General features: G+C 44.2%; 1 long non-coding RNA gene across 1 annotated transcript in view; it reads right to left on the bottom strand.

Moving 5' to 3' along the window:
- LOC105853792 overlaps nt 1–17,432 on the bottom strand; it is a 77,925-nt gene that overhangs the window by 40,082 nt on the left and 20,411 nt on the right. The gene's annotated exons all lie outside the window — the stretch shown is intronic.

The following is a 17,432-nucleotide window of genomic DNA, read 5'->3' as shown; positions in this document are numbered from 1 at the left end:
ACCAGCTCCTCCAAGTCTTTAATGCTTCACCAGCAACTGCAGTTAAGCAGACTCTCCGATTCTGCCCTGGAACAAAGTTAATCCTCCCCTCACTACCTTCACTACCTGGGACACACGTTCAGAAGACTCTCCTCAAGTGACAGGGTACATCGAGCCCCTCCGCTCCCCAATACCCCCACCCCCATCATCACATATATTCCCTGCACCTCCCGGGCCTCTGCTAGACACAAACTACCCATGTAGACAGGGAATCCACCCCTGCATTCTTCCCAGACCTGGCACAGTGCTTGGCACAGAGCCCACACCCTGGGGTTCATTTTGGGTGAATAAATGGTTGATTCATGGAAGCAAGGACATGTAATGTGATAGAGCAGTTTAAAGTTGGCAGAGCACACACTTAATGAAATATTAAAAGTCATTAAAATTTGAGCAAAAGGATGAAATGATACAATCTGAGTGTTTTGCTTTTTGTTTTAGAAGATTCATTTTGTCATGTCTTTGGAATAAAATGAAGTGCAGAGGCTCAAGCACTGAGACCAATTACAGCAGTAATACAAGCATAAAGTGACAAATGCCTCATCTAGGGTCACAATAGTGGAAATGAAATCATAATTTGGAAAAAAATCAAGACATCTTGATGAGTCCATTATGTGGGCAGAACACACCAGGATGAGTCAAAATTATTCCATCTATTTTTGGATTCCAGAGTCTGGGCATAAGTGACTGCCGAGTGTAAGGTGACCTGCCCATTACCTGGTGTCCTTGCCACCTGCTTAACATCATTTAGCTTGTTTTAATTTAAAATAAATATATGCCTGGAGTACCGTTGGTGCCAACTGCACAAATGAGTTCACATGCCTCTTTTATTGCCTCAGACCTCTTCTTGGGACACAGGAATTATGCAACTGCACATACATATATGTGCCTTACATATGTGCACAAACATGGCGATATGATTATTCACGCATTCCTGTTTCCTTTGTCTTCCTTTTCAAGCTATAGAAATCATAATAACCACTTAGAATGAAATCTTCCCCTTGGATTTCTCCAGCCAAATGTTAATTTCCTACTACCGATCCTTGCTCCAAACCTTTTTCTACCTTAGATTTACTATCCTCTGACTATTCTTCACCAAGAAACAAAAAAGGATAACAAGCAAGCAAACCTCCAATTATAAAATAAATAAGTCATGTTGCTATAATGCACAGCATGGTATCTGCAGTCAATACTGTATTTATTGCATAGTGCAAACTCCCTAAGAGAATGGATCTTAACAGTCACAAGAAAAAAAATTGTATCTATATATGGCGATGGATGTTAGAACTTTTGTGATGATCATTTCACACTACACACAAATATTAGATCATTATGTTGTACAGCTAAAACTAACATCTCACATATATAATGACATGTCAGTTATACTTCTATACATTTTCTTAATTTTAAAGAAATGCAAATGGGGAGTAATAAGCCCATGAAAAGGGGCTCAACATTATTAGTCATCAAGGAAAAGTTCATAAAACCACAATGAGATACCATTTAACATCCACTAAGATGAATTTAATAAAAAGATAAGAACAATTGTCAGCAAAGATGTGGGGAAAACAGAAGCCTCAGAGACACTGGAGGGAGAGAAAATGGTGCAGGCCAAGATGGCGACAGGGGAGGAGCGTTGCTTCACTCCCCTTGAGAGAGAAGCATCTGCTATGGAGAGGCGGGAGTCTTGGCTTGGGATGAAACCAGAACAATCCTTGGACCTCAGAGACCAAGCAAACAGCACCGAGGAGCGTCACGCTTTATTTTACAGGAGATAAATGGAGAAAAACACTTACAGGCTGCGGCTGAAAGCGGGAATACGGATGGTGGGGCTGCAGATTCAACCAGGGGCTCGGGGGGGGGTAAGCGCTCAACAGTGTGGAGGAACATGCCCTTGACGAATAGAAAACACATGAGTAGGCGCTGGGGTGCTCCCCACGGGTCAATTCCCCAATAAAAAGTACAGAGCCAGTCCACTGGCTTGCATATCCCCTCCCAAACTCAGGAGGCCGGGCAGACTTCATGAGGGACACTAATGGTGCACAGTTTGGGGCATCGTAGATCCGGAGCCCAGCCAGAGAGCTATTGGAGATGCCCTAAAGGCCAGGCAGAATCCGGCTCCACACATTCCCACCAGCTGCCGGAACACTGTGGGCCCCTCCCTCAGCCCATGAATCAGCAAAAACAGGTCTCATCCTATGGAAATCATCAAGGGCCCAGAAAACAAAATCAAATGAACTTAAAACACAGCGCCACCTACAGGAAAAGTAAAAGTAGTTCAGCTGTCTATGTTGCTGTCACAGATACTTTTTTAAAATAAGGGAAGCTATAGCTGCAGCGACCTAACTGCCCAAGAACAGATGAGTGGACAAAAAAGATGCTATTACGCAGTGGAGTGGTACTCAACTATATAAACAAATAAATGAACCCCTGCCATTTGGGACAACATGGATGGAAAGGGAGACAGGGGAGACATTAATGATGCTAACTGAAAAAAGCCAGTAGAAACGACAGTATCAGACCAGTTCAGTCAGATCTGGAATACAGAAAAACAAAATAGAGGAACGAGAAAACTGGACATCTATGATGTCCATATACAATTGAAGCTATCAGAGGGGAGAAGGGTCAGGGTGAGGAGCAAAGGTGAGAAGGACTTGGGGAGATTTGTCGGTGAGTATGGTAACACACATCTGAGGAAGTGTGAACTTGAACCTGTAAATCATACCAACATTACGGCAACTAAAAAAAATAATACAATTTAGGTCCTCCCTGGTGGCGCAGCGGGTTAAAGCACAACACTAAGAAGCTAAAACCACTTCCGCATGAGTTCGATCCCCGCCTGCCCCCGAGGTGACCCACATGGCGCGGGCAGACCTCCCCTGACCGGCCCGCTGCTCCCCTCAGCAGTGTACTTCGTAGACCTGCCTGTTCTGCTCCCCACTCTGTCTCTGGTGAATCTTCTCCCCGCCCTTGAGCCTCTGGCCTGTGCCCCAGTTCTGTATGCACAAATAAATACATCTTAAAAACAAAAAAAGAAAAGAAAAACAGCCCAAAGACCATGTATTATATGAGTCCTGTTACATAAAACCTCCAGAAAAGACAGAGAAAGTAGGTCAGCGGTCAGGGGATGGAATGGTGGAAGGGACTGATGGTAAAAGAGCAGAGGACTTTGTTGGGGATAATGAACATGTTCTAAAATTGAGGATGGTGATTATTGCGCAACTCTGTGGACCTACGAAAAATCACTGAATTGTCCGCTGTAAGTGAATGGACTCTATGGTGTGTCACTTCTACCTCAGTGAACGTTTTACAAGCAATTGTTGAAGTAAACTTGCAGTGGTACTTGCTGATTTGAAGAAAAAGCGCAAAGGAAAAGAGGGTTACTGTTTCCAGCAGTGGAGGGTGAGACATATTTGTTGCCACGGCATGTTCTTCAAGAAACAAATTGGAAAAGTAATAATCATAGCAATAGTTAAGGTCAGTTTGAATGCTACCAATAATATTTCCTTTTAGCCCTCATTTAGGGTTAACCTTTATTTTTTTCCCAAGGATTAATTTATTCATGCATACAAGAACTAGGATACAGGAGAGAGGTGGGTGTTTGGGATGGGGGGGAGGGGTGTGAAAGGATTCACCAGACAGAGTGGGGAACAGAACAGGCAGATGGACTGGGCGGGACACACACCCCTCTTTCTCTCTCCTATCAAACTTGTGCTGCAATGGCTGTGGATAGCTACACAGTGATGCGCGCCACCAGAGAGGGCCCTTCATGGTTAATCTTGTGGTTTTTTTTTTTAAAGATTCATTTATTTATGCATACAGAATTGGGGTACAAGCCCGAGGTGCATGTGCGGTGAGAGGATTCACCAGAGACAGAGTGGGTAGCAGAACAGGCAGATGAAGGAAGTACACTGCTGAGGGGATCAGCGGGCAGCTCAGGAGAGGTCTGTGGCACCATGTGGGTCACCTCCGGGGCAGGCGGGGATCGAACTCATGCTGAAGCAGCTGCTGTCAGCTTGTAGTGCTGCATCCTAACCCTGTTGTGCCACCAGGGACAACCCCCGTGTTAAATTATCAATTAATTCGAAACATCTCTGTCTATCATTTTGTTAAATTTGGTTCACCTGTTCTTTTACATGGAAAGGAAGCGTGTCAAGGACTAGGGGAAAATGGATGATGTGACCAAAATATGGAAATGAAGTCTCTTTCCTTAGGAGGAAAAAATTAAAGGGAAAGAAACTTCATATTCATCCTTCTCTGAGATCCTTTCCAAATGCTATTTTCTCATATGTAGAGTGTGGTGGAGATTCCTTAACTACGTAGATATCTCTAGGTTTCCCCCAATTCCAAACTGTGATGACTCTGGCCCAGAGCTCCACCATGATAGGTATACAAGAACTGTAGTGAATAAGTAAACATTGGGATTTCTTGATATACAGATGAAATCCACATCGGGGTTTGTAGTTAGAAAACCTTGTCTAAAAATTCAGACCTCTACACTCAGTCTTTTATTATAAATAGGTTAATGTTGGGATAATTCAGTTCTGCACAATTGCTAGTCCTATTTTCTGTAATGTCAGCTAAGAGGCAAGGTGTGCGGTTAAGCTTGAATTTTTTCATCACTATGTGAACAGAAACAATCATAAAAAAAATCCTCTCCAAAATCATCTGATTTCAGCCTAAGTGGGATCATCCATTTCTTCCAAGTATTATTATATTTGTTTTTTGTTGTTAATGGAGAAGGGATTCCGCAAGGAATGTTTCGGGCCAAAGTGATACATTCCTTTTTTCCCCTTGATAAATTTAGACAAATTGGGGAATTCAAAATAGGAGAAGGATTTTGGGACAAGGAAAGAATGCAAATTGGCTCCTAAGCTCTGGAACTGGGAAGCGAAATTGCAAGGACTGGAAACCCAAAGATTTGGTGGTCCACTGGGGGAGCATAGCTCTGGGGTTGAGGGAGCTACAGAGGAAACAATAATAAGCCCTGATGAGTTTTCCAGAAATTTCAAATGCTGAGTAGTGAATAGAACAAGTCACAGAATTAAAATTGGGGTTGATAGAAAGTGTATTTTATCATTTTCATTTAAAAATTGTGTTTGAAAGATCCAGACTATCTGGGCAAAGTACTAAAAAATGTTAGGGATTACAGGCTCACTTAGTCATTAAATTTATTGAGGTTACACTGGTACATGTTACACTGAAATGACTTAGGAGAAGAAGTTCACACCTCTTCAGACATAGGACACCACACCATACCCCCACGAAGCTGCCCCCAGTCCTCCACCTAAGTCCACTGGGCTCCCACCCCCTTTGTTTGACGTCCCCCCAACCTCTAGTAGCTTCAGCTGCTCAGACCTCATCCAAGACTTGGTTTGGGTTTAGTTTTGTCTATGCCTTTATTTCTTTTTGTTCCCTATCTCACTCAGTCACTCTTCACGCCAAATAAACTCATCTCCACCTTCTCCCTGTAAGGGATGAACTCAACCAGTGTTAGAAAATGAAATGGGTTAATTCACTCAAACTGGTGCAGATAGTTTTTTCCTCTTCTTAGATTTTAGTTGATTGTCAGGAAAGAAACCACTAAAAACGAGGTTTCCCTTTCCAACCCATACATTTAATCTCACTTTATTGTCAGATGTTGGTCTTGACCTTGACCTTCAGATGTTGTGTTCTTCAATTCTATTCCAGCTAAACTTGCAAGGTTTTTCTGTGGGGTGAAATTAATTCACATGGTAAGAAGATACATGTGTAGGAATTACTTTGGCGATTCAGGCTCTTAGGTAGTTCCATATGCATTTCAACAAGGGTGTTTTGCTTCTTTGAAGAATTCCAGTGACGCTGACAGGGCTCACCCTGACACCGTCTAGCTGTTGGGTTAGGTGGCCACTTTGACAATGATCTTTCTTCTAGTCCAGAGCAGAGAATATCTTTCCATTTTTTCACTTCTACTATTTCTTTCAGCAATGTCTTATAGTTTTCTTTGTACAGGCCCTTCACCTCCTTTATTAAGTTTACTCTTAAGTATAAAAATAATACTTTAAAAAAAAAAAAAAAAATAATACTTTAACCATGACTTTTCAGGCTTTCTTTTTCACAAGTTTTACTCATTTCTCTTGATAATGATCCAGGGGTAGAACAGTCCAAGGCATCTGAAGTATATGGAACATTTTATAAGTTGTTATTAAAATATGGGCAAGAAATAGCCTCACTAAACAAATATGAATAAATGCTTACCGTATTAGTTCCTTACATACAAATGAATTATATGAAATACTTGAAATGAATTACTGGACACACAAGAGGCTCTCAGGCCCCATCTCCCCTGTGGTTAGACCAGAGTCCATCTACATTCTTTCCTAAAAGATGAGTTTTTGTTTGCTGCTCTTCAAACTTAAACCTTTTTTTTTTCTTTGAAGGCCCATTGAGAGTAAGAAACAGTGCTAGACATACAGGCTACAAAAACAGAGAGTACCTCAAGAACTAAGAACCTATGATAAAGGAAAAACATGCAACACAACTAGATTAATCTACAAAAATATCATAAACTCATTGGCATAAAACCTTGGCTACAATAGAAATAACTTGGGGGCCCTCCCTGATGGTGCAGCGGGTTAAAGCACAGCACTAAGAAGCACTTCAGCATGAGTTCGATCCCTGCCCCGGAGGTGACCACATGATGCAACAGACCTCTCCTGACCCATCTGCTGCTCCCCTCAGCAGTGTACTTCGTCAATCTCCCTGTTCTGCTCCCCACTCTGTCTCTGGTGAATCCTCTCACCGCACCTGTGCCTCTGGCCTGTATCCCAGTTCTGTATGCACAAATAAATAAATCTTTAAAAAAAGAAAAGAACTTGGTAAGTTTTTTTAAATACAAACAAATGTGCCACGCACAGAGATTCTTATTTAACTGACCTCTAAGAAACATGAAGAAAGTGAGTGTTTGAAGATGCTGGAAGAGGCCATAAGGAGACAGGAAGTAGTCAAACTCAGAAGGGACAAGGTCAGACAGTGTCATGGGACTCCAGGACAAAAGACCTTGAGAGCATGGGACAATCTATAATCCCAACTGTTGCGTTCAAAAAAAATCACAAATACTCCTTTGCAAGGATATTAGACACGGAGTTGCAGGAAACCAGCCTCTGCAGTTGCCACAATTCTGTCTTCAACTGCAAGATGTTCCCCTTGGCCAAAAACGCACTAAATCATCTCCAAGTTTGAAACATTCAGCAAATGATGGCAAGACAAAGCCACCAGAAACGGACTCCTGATTTCCATGACAAATGTAGCAATGCAGTATTAGCTAGTGGAGCTGCTTTTTGTGTTGCTCTGTGGGCATATACAGGCTGGAACCTGTCCCCTGTTGTCAGAGTCACCCCAATGGAGAGATCAGTAATCATCCCTGCCGTGTGATACTGAATTGTTTCAAAATCAACTTATAGTTGATGCCAAGTGAAAATATATATCCATCAAACTATGGCATTACTGAGAAAATAAAGTACATTTGAAACTTTAAAAAAAATGCACAAGTAAAGACAGAAAAAAACAAGTATGGCCAATTGATAGAAGATTTCATCAAGCTGTGGTCTGCCCACACAATGGAATACTGTTCAACTAGAAGGAGGATGAAATGTTAAGGCCTAAGGGAGTTCTGTGCAGTGAGCACGTGAGAATGACAAGGACAAATACTGCGCATTTGTAGAGAAGATTCGGTGATACTTATAGTGGAATACTACTCAGCTATAAAAAAGGATGAAATCTTACCATTTGCAAGAACATGGATAGACCTAGAGGGTACCATGCTAGTGAAATAGTGAGGAGAAAGACAAACACCAACTCATATGTGGTATATAGAGAAAATAAATTAAGTAAATACAACAAAAATAAACATGTAGATCAATCAGTGGTTACCAGAGAGGAGGGGAAAGGGAGGGGCAGATCAAGGGCAAAGGACCAGTTGTATAGTGAAAGACCTGCATTTTACTGGGCCAGTTGATTCAATTTGATTGCTGGTTTTTAATCAAGAACACCTCAAACTTGTTTCATGTTATAATACAATGTTACTTTAATTGAAAACAAAGGGACAGTGGAAAAAAATCTTAGAAGGTAAATCGAAAGGTAGTCAGGCAGGAGGGTGGGACAGCACTGGGAAAGAGGCCAGTTCCTCTTTTTCTGGGAGACAGAAGGAAAGGAGGCAGGGACTCGTGAAAGGACAGGTCAGCAGACGTGGAAAGAACAAGGGAGCTTAAAACCCGGAAGACCTAGGTTTTAGAGAAGCGCGAAACAGGCCTCTTCAAAAGGCTGAGAAGGTAGCACGAAGGAGGGGAGGAAACACTGGCAGGGCTGGAGTCGTGTGCTCCAGAGGCAGAATCAGACTCCTTCACAGACGCATTACTGACTAGACAGACGCCTGAAATAATCAAAAGCGCCAGCCTCAAAATCTCTCCAGAGGTGCTACCACCCAGAAATAATCTCAGATGACAAGCTCCTCTTTGGGGGCATGACTCCCCTCTAAGTTCCGAATCCAGCCAAGTCCCCACCTTGACACTAAGGTGCTGCGAAAGCCTCAAAAGCCTGCAAGCCTCAGCCTATCCCAGAGCAACCCACCCCCAACTCACCCCCTCACCCTCACCCCTCATCTCCAAGCGCAAGTCTCTTGTGGTCCAAGTAGGCAGATTCTCACCTCAACCTGTGTCCTCGAGGAAATCACTGTCACCCCCTTCTGGCCTGGAAGGTGAAGGGCAATGACAATGGGGTGCTGCCTCCGAAGAAGGCTTGTGAGGATGAAACGACACTTGGCTGACAGTTAGCAGCTAGGAAGCTAGAGAGAAGCTGGCAATTCTCTCTACATGGCGGCGAGTGCAGTTCCAAACACACAGAGGCCACATTCAGACCTTCCCAGGTGCCCAAGACCCAGCACGCCGATGAAGCAGAATCAGAAGACAAAAGGAAACCTCAACCAAACAAGGCAAGAAGAAAGAAGATGCAGAGAGGGCCAGGGGTGGGGCCAGAGGACCACTGAAAGTCCCCTAGACAGAGAAATCATTTCATGTTTCTCTTTGGGTCACAGAGTGCGTGCACACGGACTGAAGGCCACACACTGACCCCAAGGCACCGGGAAATCTAGCTGCTGGAAAAGAGCAGCCTCTGCTCTAGCCCTGACCTCTTCCTTCCTAAGAAAACCGTCCATGGTGCCACTTCCAGCCTACCACAAATTTCACTGTGATGCTCTTCCCTCTGGAAAAGCAGCAACAACTCAACATTTGGGGGCAGAAGTTTTCTTTTTTCTACTCAACCAAACAGAGGTTCCATATAAACCTCCTCATGAATTCCAGAGAGTTTAGTCTTAGATCATTGTCTGAGCAAAACGTTTTCAAGACAACTAGAGGCTGGGAGTTGCCAATCTTGCCCATCCTATCAGTATTCTAAAGGGCTGTCTAATGAGTGTCACATTGGAGTCTAAAGAAATGTATGTGTGTATGGGGGGGGTGGCCCTTGAACCTGTTTATGTAACAAAGCTGTTGCCAAGTTTCCAACCAGTTGACAGGCTCTAGAAGAGACAAACAACACCTATGAGGCAAAATGAGCAGCCCTCATCTGTTTGACAGTATCTGCCTCTGAGCCCCTGCTCCTAGACTTTTGAGAGGCTTCTGGGGCCCAAGAAGTGGTGATCTTATGTATATTTGGCAGGGAGCCATAGCACTGCTGTTTAATCCTGAGGCCACCTCACGCTAGCCCACCTGCTCCTGACGAGGACTCCCAGACCTCTGTCCTCAGCTCATGGTTCTGCTATACAGTTCTTCCTACTCCCACGCAGCTGACAGAGAAATGAAGACACTCAGAGCTGTGGGGGGGGAGGGGGGGTGCGATGAGGCCTCGGCCTGATCATTTAACTTTCTGACATGAAGCCCTCTCTCACCAAATAGTAACCTTTAACCCCTGTGACTTCTTGAAAATAGGGCTCACACTTGATCTGGCCCCTTTCAAACTCCTTGTTCACTTATGGTGACTCTACTCGAGGGACCCTGCTCCCCACTTTCTCCAAACCACAGAAGTGGAGGGAGCGGAAATAGTCAGACAGATGGTACCTGCAGTCAGACATGTCAGGTGAGGTCTGATCATCCTTTGTGAATGAGATTTATCCTTCTTCAGGGGCTTCTGGGCCGCAGGCTTGAAGCGCTCTTAGGAAGGCCCTGTGAAAATGACTCCAACCTAGGTTCATACTTCAGCATCCAACTCGCCCAGGGAGATTCACATTCTTGCCATTAGGAGAGTCCAGGCCCTGCAACTTCTGAGAAGTGGCTCCCAGAGGTCCACTCCAGCGCACAGAAGTGGGCCAGAGAATTTCTGTGGCTCAGCAAACACTGAAGAGTGCGCACTCTCCAGGGAGGGTCTCTTGGGGTGTTCCCACCCACCTCCTCCTCCCAAACATGTGCACACAGGCACTCACACACGCACACACACACACGCACACACACACAACCACTGCCTATTAGACTAACACGATCCTCTATCTCTTTACCTTGACTCTCTTCACCCCTTAGCTCTGAGTCTGAGGGGGTGACAGGGTGTTTAGCATCATGACTGGCTCTATGAACCTCTCACTAGGTTCAGCAAGTCTCCAGCCCCTCTCTGAAAGCAGGAGGTAGCTCGTGCTTTGTTCTTATCTTTGCAGCAGCCCCTGAAACTAAGCAATAGGATACATCCATTTAGATGTGTAGCTAAGACATATGATTTTTTGGTATTGAGACTTGGATAGCATTTAAGTTATTAAATAGAAGTTATGGATGTGTGTAAAGATTATTAAAAAGTTCCTAACAGTTTGAATAGAAATGAGCCAGTATGAGTTCTGCTTCATGGTGGAAGACTTTCCTGAGTAGCTGGTGCATCAAAAAGAATAATAATAATAATACAATATTTTACCAGAGCTTCAAAATAATATGGAAAAAATCCAATATAGCAGCCTTTAATAGTGATTATTTCACTTACATGAAACCTGGGATTTTGTCCGTGAAGCCTGTTCTAGGTGTTCGTAATAGTGACTGTTCCAAGTCATCTACAGAAATTGGTAATCTTTGCACTCCCATATTAAAGTGAAAAGACCCTTAGAGGATCTAGTCATTAAACAGTTACCAATTTTTAATGAAATCCTCAACACCAGAACTTACCCCGCCAGTAAAAATTGCCAAATAAATTCGTATGTTTCCAAACCAAAGACAATGTCCTATTTTGCATCATCCAGAAATGGTCACACAAGATCCATCTGGCTTGACATTTAATCCCTCCTGTCATATTCTTGGCTCTCTCTGTATCATTGACCAATATACTAGATAAACTTCTACACTGACCTGAGACACAGTAAATCAACTGTGTCTTTGTTTGGGATCATTTTTGCAGAGCTGGCAACAGGAAGAGCAGCGGCATCCCTGACAATCCCTGTTGCTATATAACCTTGCAGCTTTCACCTCAAAAGTGTAGTCTATCCACAGATGCTGCTGAAACACCGTTGGCCAAAGAAGTGACTCAGTCAGGCAGCCTGTTACTCATGCTGCGGTTTCCATGTCCATGCCTACGCGCCACTGTGCCAGAAAGCACAGCTGGAGAGCCCTGCACACTTGCCAAGCCTTCCTCAGGTAACGGCCTTTCCTGTGTCCCCAGTGAATGGCCCTGAGTGCATCACACCCTGACCCAGTGTGGCAAACAGGCCTCCCCCGTCCCTGGCCTCTTCTCAGTGTTGCCTTTGAGTCCCCGGCATGAACACAGGAAGACTGAGCGTCTGGTCGGCCTGCCCTGTTCCTTAAAGATTTTGTTTTTAAGATTTATTTATTTATGCATACAGAACTGGGGTAGGGGCCAGACATGTGGAGGAAGAGAGGATTCACCAGAGACAGAGCGGGGAGCAGATGGATGAAGTACACTGCTGAGGGGAGCAGGGGCTGGTCAGGAGAGGTGTGCTGAGCCATGTGGGTCACCTCCAGCGGGGATCGAACAGGCACTGAGGTGGCTGTAGCGAGCTTGCAGTGCTAAGCTGTAGCCCACTGCACCACCAGGGAGGGCCTGTTCCTTAAAGATTTTAACAATCGTGAGTCCCTTGTTTGGCTGGAGGGAAAGGTCTGCTGGGCCAGGCGACAGCCAGCCAGCCTCTGCATAAGTCATTGCTCTATAGCTCCCTTCCCAGACACAAATCAGACCCCAACATGATCCCCACCCCCATTTCCCTTCAGGATCCTGGCAACACTCACCTGTTCTCTGCTAGTTTCTCTACTCCCCCTCCTGATCTTTGTCTCTCTACTCTAAGATCTTCTCCCTTCTTCCTTTGTCACAGTAAACTATACTTCCCACGCACTCTGCCTTGCTTGAAGCAAAATTGTTCGGCCAACTTCCCAGGTAATGTCTTGTCCATAACCTCTTGAAAGAGAAAAAATAAAACAAACCTGTAAGCTCCCTATAGTGGGTTCACAGCGCATTCCTCCATTACTATTAAAAAATAAAAAGAGGAGAGGAAGTCTGGGGCCCATCATTTCTTGATAAATTGAAGTCTGTGTGTACAGATGCTTCTAGCATAGGACAGATTGAGTTATACCAAGAGTTCTAGGTTTACTATAGGAAGAACTCACTAGAAAAAATCAATATTTCCGATAGGAAATTTAAAAGATATGAACAAACAAAATAAAGAGAGAAAATGTAACTGGTTACTAAAAAAGATTAATCTTTTCCCTCCAACATAGTTAAGGTTTCAATGAAATAAATATTTTCCAGGTACAGGATTAGGGAAAAAACAATAATATCCAATATTATAGGAGAATACTGTGAGAGATGCTTTTGGAAAAAAGCTTGGTAAAATATATCTAGTAGTCAACGGGGTGGGTGGGGGCGTGAAATGCACTGGACTATGGTGATGGCCCACGGGTGATCTGGTGATGGAAAGCCCATGGGGATGACAACTGAGATGGGAAAAGACACAAGATGATGTACAAATAAACTATGACAGTATATATTTTAAAAAATGGGAGTCCTCCCTGGTGGTGGAACTGGTTAAAGCACAGCACCATGAAGCTACCTGCAGCCACTGTAGCATCCGCCCCGGAGCTGACCCACATGGCTCAGCAGACCTCTCCTGACCCGCCCACAGCTCCCCTCAGCAGTGTGCTTCGTCGATCTGCCTGTTCTGCTCCCCACTCTATCTCTGGTGAATCCTCACGCCTGTACCTTAGTTTGTGCCTCAATTCTTGTATGCATAAATAAATAAGTCATTAAATATATATAATATATAATAGTCTATAAAAGTTTATATACTTCAATCAGTAAGTTAATTTCTATAGAAAAATTCCAAATGTAAAAACTAATAAGATTTTTAAAAGTCATAGAAGCAATGCTTACAGCACAAAACACGAATAATTTAAGAGGCAAAGTGAATACTTTGATAAAATGTGATATATATACAAGTGGTAAATCATAAAGCAAAATAAAAATTGTATATACACAAAACCACGTGTAAAAAAGACGGAAGGAGATATGCCAACATATTAGCGTTGTTTTCTCTTCTGAGCAATGATGCTAATGACGACTATTTCTTTTTGTTTGACCTTTTCAAATTTTTTAAAGACTATGGAAAAGAAAGCATTTATAAGCTATATTTATTCACAGACTCTTAAGTCTAGAAATCCAAAAAAAAGTCTGGAGATGTTCACTTCTCAGGCTCATGTTGGTTATCTGCTGATGACATCCTTCTGATGCCCACTGGGGGGAGGTAAGTAAAAGATAAGAAGGTATTCTAGCTTAGGGTGACGGACTGAATGTGCACAAACCCCTGCATTCCTGCTGATGGCAGACTTCTGGAACTTTCTACATCTCCAGCTCTCAGCTCCCTGGGCAAACAGCTACACTGGGTTTCTCAAAATCCCTCAATGAGTCCAGTCAAGTAACAGTGGCAGATGTGATGAACCACACTTCACAGGCTCTTGGTAAGAAAATAATCTCTCTCCTTCCTCCTCTTTTGCGTTTTCTTCCCCTTTTTCCATCTCCCTCCTTCTCTCCCCTCCCTTCCCCTCCTCTCCTCTTCCCCTCCCCTCCCTTCCCCTCCCCTCCCCTCCCTTCCCCTCCCCTCCCTTCCCTTCCCCTCCCCTCCCTTCCCCTCCCCCTCCTCCTCCTCTCCCTTCCCAGCCTTTCCTCTTTCCCTTCCCCTCCTCTCCCCTCCCCTCCACTTTCCTTCCCTTCCTTCTCCCTCCCTCCCTCCCTTCATCCATTGCTCTCCCTCCCACCCACCCTTTCCCACCCCCACTCTTCTCCTCTCTTTCCCTCTCCTTCTTTCTCTAGCTCTCTCTCTGATTACACCTCTCCCCTGAATGGCTGGAAGTGAAGCACTCACAGCTGGGAGGAGAAATATCCAGAAGAGAAGTCCAGCAGAGTGGGCTCTTATGGGGCAGAAATGCATCTTTATTATGTTGAGCCACCAAGATTGCAAGGTCTCTTTGTAACTGCACAACAGTCTAACCTCCTTTGACTAATACACTGAGGCCCTATTACAAGTTAAGGAGTTCGTATAAAAAATAACCCATAAACACATTTTGAAAGAAAGTGGGAAAAGGGAGGCAATTTGATGGCAGACACAGAGCAAAACAGCTGTAGCCACAAACACATGCAGAAAATGCACAGTGGATGCGGAAGAGGATTTTCCCACAAGAAACCTAAAAATGATGTCAAGGAGAATGAAGAACAGATCTGAGAACTGCAGCCAGAGACAGAATCGGATGGATATTTGTCAGTGGCAAAGTTGTGCCAGTCACTGCTCACAGAGCAACAGGTCAACAAGTGTTTACCCCCAAGAAAGAAAATGAAGTTCCACAGAGCAGTGAAAAAAAGAAACGAGGCACTGGATTTCCTAAAAGAGAGCGGCAAGTAGGAAATGATTAGAGGAATAATCATCAAATATTCCCCAACTGGAAGAAAGTGAATGTTCTGGCGGACAGAGCAAAGAGTCAATTCAAAGACTAGAGACCCACCAAGATGGCCGCCCACAGAAAAACGCAACCAATATTTTTTTTATTTTAATCTGAAAACCCAAACAAAAGTGCTGCCTGGTACCCCCAATCAAGCCCATACCTATGAATTATGAATAAAAGAATCACCCAGCTTTTCCAGAACTCTTACTTGTGCAAACAAATTACATCAATTAAGCTGCAGGCTATACGCTTCCCCTGATGTGCACAGTCTATGCAGGCCTCTTTGTTCGCTCCCCAATCCGCATTAGTCACTGGCAGGAACACAGATATAACCTGTATTTGTGTGGTAGAGTTATAGCTGCCTTCAGAGACCAAGTGAAAATGATTAAATTAGTCTCCATTTAAATCTTCATCTTATTTTGTCTCCATCAACAATGGCTGATGAAGAGTTCAGTTGAATGTATGCCTCCTTGGCCATTTTCCAGGAACGAAGAGGAGATTGGGGTTCACTTGTAAAAGAAATATCATAGACGTCATCAAACAGGGGACAAACGGAAGCAGCACCATGAAGACACTCCTCCAGGGCAGCCAGGACCAGCGCCGCCCACGGCCGCCCACGACCGTGCCCTAACAGCCGAGCACTGCGGGAGCTCAGTGAGTGGCACGATTCTTGTCTTAGAAAACAGACCCCTTTCTGAGAAAAGACCGAGCTCTTTCTTAACTAAAGCGAAATATGCCAGGTGGGGTATCAGGGAGGGCACAGAGAAACACCATGTTCTTCCAGCAACTTCTGGACAACCAGCCAAAGCAGACACAAGTGTCCCCTTATTGTGCTCTTTGTCACTCAGACCCCCAACATCCCCCACAAAGACCCCACTCACAAACCCCAAGCACTTGTAAAGGCCGGTTGTATGGGAGTCCCGCACTGGCCCAGTTGCAGAAATCCGACAGTCATCAGCTCTTTAGAAATCCCATCCCCCAAACCCTTCCCCGGGGATCTCTGATTCCATAAATCTGCAGGAATCTCCATTGTTAACTCGCTCCCCAGGTGAGCAGGCCAGTCTGGGAATTCAGTGCTGAGAGATGTCTGTTGCTGTCAATGACCTCGTGCCTCTGGCTGACCGCACACGTTCTGTTCAGCGCCCCCCTCGACTGGACTCCTGACAACCTCCTAAAGCTGGCTCTCTCTGGATGACAGCTCGCTTTGACACGCCTTTGCAGGAACACATTTGAGAGAGATAAGGAATGTGACATTTGTTCCCGCTTGGTAATAACTCATCACGCTCCCGTCCCTTCCCCCAGCACTAATTTCATCAGTGTGACCATGAGAACGCACCAGCGGCTACATGTGAGCTGCATCATGAACACGATTTGATACAAACACATCTGCACTGGTGTGCACATCTTTTTATCATTATAGAGGATATGTATGTCGGCCGCGGCAGAACGTTTTTAAAGTCTCAAGATTGCATCTATTATATCTGAAACGAGGAAGGAAAAAATCTCCCTGGGAAAGAGCGACACACCACGGGGCGCACATTCGCTTTGCTAGACGCCCATGCTGAATTAATTGCACTTCCAAAACATTCTTGCCTGAACCACGTTTCAAGAAGGCTCTGAACTACAGAGAATGAAAACCCCCTTCTCTACACATCAAACTCAGGAAATCAGAAGAGGCACCAGATTTCCCCCACGGGGTCTCGTTTCTCTCCTGCCACTCATGAGAAACCTGGTCCAAGATGTTGTATTGCAGGGAAATTGGAGATGAAGTCGTCACAAAAGTAAAGAGATGTTTAGCCTAAGGACAGTTATATGTGTTCCAGAACAAAGCAAAAAAGGTCAAACCTAAGTCAAGAGAATGGCTCGGCTTTCTCTAAAACAGGGACAGAGAACTTTGCACAGCTGTAAACATAATAAGAGCAAGACAGGAAAGAAATCTGAGATACAGATTTGATAGCATTCTCTTGCCTTGGCCAAATGTTCAACTGGATTGTCAAAAAGCATGGAAAGTCAAACTGTGTGTGAAACCCAAAGGTGAAGGATGGTCTATATAGATAAATAAAAAGATCCTGAAATATGGGTTAGGAATGGTTGCCCCCAAAAATGCACTGCCCATGTCCCCTGAAGTTTTTGGATGCCTTGGAAACCATGGATCCAAGCGAGGTCAACTGGAGAGCTGAGATCAGCCACGTGAATTCCAGCTCAGCCTAACCAGTCTCATTTGGACATCTAAAAAGGATTAAAAATTAGTTATCATTTTGTTCCTATGAAAGAAGATCTATATTTCTCTTTTAGATACAAAATTCTCTCGAGGATGGCGCTTGCCAACACTCTGAAAAAATAATCTCTCAAAATTCTTGCAACCCACTGTGTTATGATTTCATCTCATGAAATACAACACCTTTACATTAAACCTCATAAAACTGAACACCACTGGAGTTCTTCCAGATTCCG

This window comes from Condylura cristata, unplaced genomic scaffold (genome assembly GCF_000260355.1).
Source record: "Condylura cristata isolate star-nosed mole 26May11 unplaced genomic scaffold, ConCri1.0 scaffold00018, whole genome shotgun sequence".
NCBI classification, from domain to species: domain Eukaryota; kingdom Metazoa; phylum Chordata; class Mammalia; order Eulipotyphla; family Talpidae; genus Condylura; species Condylura cristata.
The sequence above is the reverse complement of the archived record's forward strand: the minus strand, read 5'-3'. Positions and strand labels throughout refer to the sequence as shown.